Source organism: Balaenoptera ricei, chromosome 2 (genome assembly GCF_028023285.1).
Source record: "Balaenoptera ricei isolate mBalRic1 chromosome 2, mBalRic1.hap2, whole genome shotgun sequence".
Lineage (NCBI taxonomy): Eukaryota > Metazoa > Chordata > Mammalia > Artiodactyla > Balaenopteridae > Balaenoptera > Balaenoptera ricei.
In genome coordinates this window covers 182,158,513-182,162,741 of record NC_082640.1, presented here as the reverse complement: position 1 = coordinate 182,162,741, position 4,229 = coordinate 182,158,513, and the positions used below count along the sequence as shown (strand labels likewise).

At 42.8% G+C, this 4,229-nt stretch overlaps 1 non-coding gene across 1 annotated transcript; it reads left to right on the top strand.

The window, feature by feature from the left end:
* Positions 1-3,922: 3,922 nt before the first annotated feature.
* On the top strand, positions 3,923-3,995 carry TRNAE-UUC (transfer RNA glutamic acid (anticodon UUC)). Its single transcript has one exon. It is a non-coding gene; the product is annotated as a tRNA-Glu (tRNA).
* Positions 3,996-4,229: the final 234 nt, after the last annotated feature.

Here is a 4,229-nt window from a genome sequence, read left to right as displayed (position 1 = left end):
GTTGGAAAACTTGGCATAAGGTATTTGCAGAGTACGTGGGCCCTCAGGAAATGTCTTCAGTTGGCTTGGAGGCCGAAGGGACTTGTATGGACCACACATCCCCCCAGGACTAGACCCAGGTTGGTTTCCTGTAGCTCTGCACACTGGGGAAGGCTGAAGTTTCGAGGGAAAAAATAAAGCTTCAACATTCTCCTTTCTGGAGACCCCCTTCCATCCTAATTTTTCCCAAAGTATATACATATCTGGCCAGTGAGCATCTATGGGGCATCTACTAGGTGCCAGCATTCCTGGTGGATTTTATTTAAGCTCCTCGTGCTGGTTCTTTCTTGTCCCATGCTCCGTCCAGGGGAGCCACTCACTGTTCCCGCCTCTCCGCCTTTGCCCCTGCTGATTTCCCTACCTGGCATGTCCTTTCCCAGGCTTTATCCAGATCTTGTCCGTTCACACCCACAATACACACCCCGATGCTTTGTCCAGAATCTGTGCTCCATCAGCATTTGGAGCGATGTCCAAGGACTCACAGAGAGATGAGCCTCTGGCAGATCCAGGACTTGTGATGAAATCCATAATTAGTCCTTCTTAGACTCAGCACGTTGGGCTGCACGGAGGGATGCTGGCGTTGGCTCCTGCCACCAAGCTCCACCCCATCATTTTGGGAGGGTTTTCTCTGGCCCCTTCCCTCTCCTTCTTTGTTTACTGTAGGCAATGATTTTCACTTAATAGAACAGGGAAGGGATTCCGCTTTCATGTGGTTGGGAAGCAGAGGCCCACACAGACATCCATGGAGCTTATGGCCAAGCCCGGGAGTTGGTAAATTCGTTGGGGAGAGCCCTGATCCCAACAGCTCGCTGGGAACAAGGCCTATAAATAGCTGCTGCCAGTCAAAGCGTAATGATTTCAATCTTCTCGCTGTATAAATAAACAGTGTTGTTCAGGAGTTCTCCTTGGCTGCAGTTTTGGCCTGTATGTCTCAAAGGCTTGCAGACGATACAGCTGGAATTTTCGACGAAGGCAAAGGAACTGACATTGGGGGAGTGACTCCCGTGTACCCGATCCCGTGGGAGACATTTAAATAGGTAACCCCAGTAAACCCTCCTGCCGACCCAAGAATCAATATTGTCTCCATTCAACTTACGAGCAAGAGGAGATCCAGAGACAGCAGGAAGCGTGCCGGCGATCAGAGGCCAGGGACAGGGAAATGAACTCACATCTGTGGGGTTGCAGAACCCTGGCTCCATCATCCTCCCTCACTGTCTCAGGCATCCTGCAACAACACTACAAGATCAATATTTTTGTAAGACTTGTGTTTTCCCTTGGTAATATAAATAACACGTTTTTTTCTTTACAGGAAAGTTTGAAAATGGAGAAATGCACCAAGAAAATGAAAATCACCTGTATCCTTGCCACCCAGAAAAAGACACATAAATATGTTTTGTTTACGCTCTCCTGATGTTTAGACAGATAAGCAGTTAGATCTGAGAAAGAGAGATGACCTTACAGACGCACGCACTGATGGATAGACATTTTTAAAAACAGAGCTGAGAGAAGAGAGCAGATTCTGTTTTGCAGGGTTTTTTGTTCACTTAACATTGATGATGTGGCTCTGATGGCCACTTTCTGTGGGGGCTCAGGGAGGTGAAATGACTCGTCTGTGCTTACACAGGTGGGTAGGATCCACTTGCCTTCCTGTCACCTCCCTGCCTCCTCTCTCTCTGTCCCCATATTCAGGTGCATTGGGACATAAATCAACGGGTCCATTTGTATCTTTCCAGATGCACTGGATTGCTATAGGTTCATGCTCCAGTCCTGACTCTGTGACTTACTAGCCATGTGACCTTACAGGACTCAGCTTTTTTTGTTCATCTCTAAAATGGGTACATTTTGATTCAAAGTTCTAGTGAATCTGAAAGCGTTGGGTGAAGAGCGCTCTACAGATTATCTTTCCAGTTTTGAGAACATGTTAGAGCATAGGTTTGGGTTTTGAAAAGCTAGTTTTGCCACTGGTTTACTGTGAAAGCTCGGGAAAGCCATTTAACCGCTGTCTCAGTTTTCACACCCATAACATGAAGACAGTGATATCTCCCTCATGGAATTGTTGTGAGGATAATAATAATATCCTGAGGTTTATCCTGAGAAACTGAGGATTGAGATTATGCAGCTAGGAAAACGGATCTGAGATGCACAGATACCATTTGAAACCGGAAATCCTTTTTCTATACAAGAGTCAAGTCAGGCTTCTGGTTAAACAAAGTTGGATAAGATGTTTTTCTGTATTACTGTCACTCAAAATGTATCCCAGCCAACAAAAAATGAAATGAAACAACTTTTCACTTTCCTAAAAACAAGGAAAAGTCACAAACCCAAATGGTAGAACATAAGGCATATTTTCCAAAACCTGTGAAATGCAGATTATTGGAGGGTGCCCAGAGCTGGTACCCATCTCCTTGGACCCTGAGCAGGAAACGTATTTCCCCAAGAGTAAGTGACCCAGAGTTAAAAGGCACATTCAACAACCCATTGCTTATGACAACTTCATCTAGGCCATAGGCAGGTGAAGTCCCTGTGGACTCAGTTTGACATCATGCATTGATGGAGTGGTGGAGGGACAGACATGCTTGGTCCATGCCTGGACCAAGGTTCCTGGTTTGAGGAAAGTGCTGGATATAAAGAAAGATGGTGGAGGACAGAAGGCAAGAAATTCCAGACCAAGTGCAGAGAACTTCCCTTTCAAAAGGGAAGTTCCCTTTTGAAAATCAAACAGGATAGAGACATCCCTCAGACATCTCTCAGGATAGAGACATCCCACATGGAGCAACAGAGAGGCTCCAGACAACAGACAGTGTCCAGAGTTCATTATCTTTCTCCTCTGCTCCAAGTCAACACACAGTTACACAGAGGAACTAGGCTGTGACCTATTACACCATAAAAATGAAATAACTGCAGACATGGAGGGAAAAAGTTGTTCATCAAAAGGCACATCAAGGGAATATATAACATAAATTGCCCAAGAAAATAGTCAAAAAGTTTAGACAAATACTTCTCTATAATATTGAAAATATTATTGAAAGTATAATCCTTTTAAGATAGAGCACAAGAAGAAATTATAAAACAACATAAGTGGATGTAAAGTGAGCTGACAGAACTCAAGAAAAAAACTGATGTGAAAAAGACAAATGTTACATAAATAAAAGCCCCATTAGAGTCTTTAAAAATTAGAATTAACATGACAGGGATGTCCCTGGCAGTCCAGTGGTTGGGACTTTGCCTTCCAGTGCAGGGGGTGCGGGTTCGATCCCTGGTTGGGGAGCTAATATCCCACATGCCTCATGGTCAAAAAACCAAAACATAAAACAGAAGCAATATTGTAATAAATTCAATAAAGACTTTAAAAAAAAAGTCCACATAAAAAAAAGTCTTAAAATAAATTAGAATTAACATGACAGAAAACATCATCAAAGACATGATGGCCGGGCTAACTCTTTCAGCCCTGTTGGCATTTTGAATAGGACATTTATCATAGGGCTAGATTCCTGTATGTTGAAGGACATTTAGGATTCTGAACCCTCATCCCCCAAATGCCAGTTATGGCCAGCCCTGCCCTAGTTATTGTGTCAACCAAAAATACCTTCCCACTTTCAAAGTACAAGGATATGAAAATTATTAAAAAGATGATGTATCTTTATAATAGACAGGTAGATAAGAGAAATATGACAAATGCAGATTTGTCTCTCTTTAGGAAGAGACCAGAACAAATGACACAGAAAAATATAAAATGATATAACCGAAGAAAACTTTAGTTAGATAAATAAAGGGCTGATCAGAATGTACATGATATCACAGGAGAACATGAAATAGAATAAGTGAGCAACACCAATGTACACCCTCGTGAAAAATCTGAATTTCAAGAGTAACGATAGGGAATTCCCTGGTGGTCCAGTGGTTAGGACTCAGCACTTTCACTGCTGTGGACCCAGGTTCAATCCCTGGTGAGGGAACTAAGATCCTGCAAGCCGCATGGCACAGCCAAAAATGAAAAAAAAAAAAAAGAGTAAGGATAGAATTCTATTGGCTTCTAGGACAAAGTGAAAATTTTAAGATATAAAGGAGAAAAAAAGGGTTATCTTAGAATTTTCCACAACTATAGTGAACGCCAGAAGACTAATGTCTACCAAGTGGTAAAGGTAGGAATAAAAGGTGGTCTTCAAGAATTTTAAGCCAGTCCTAACAAA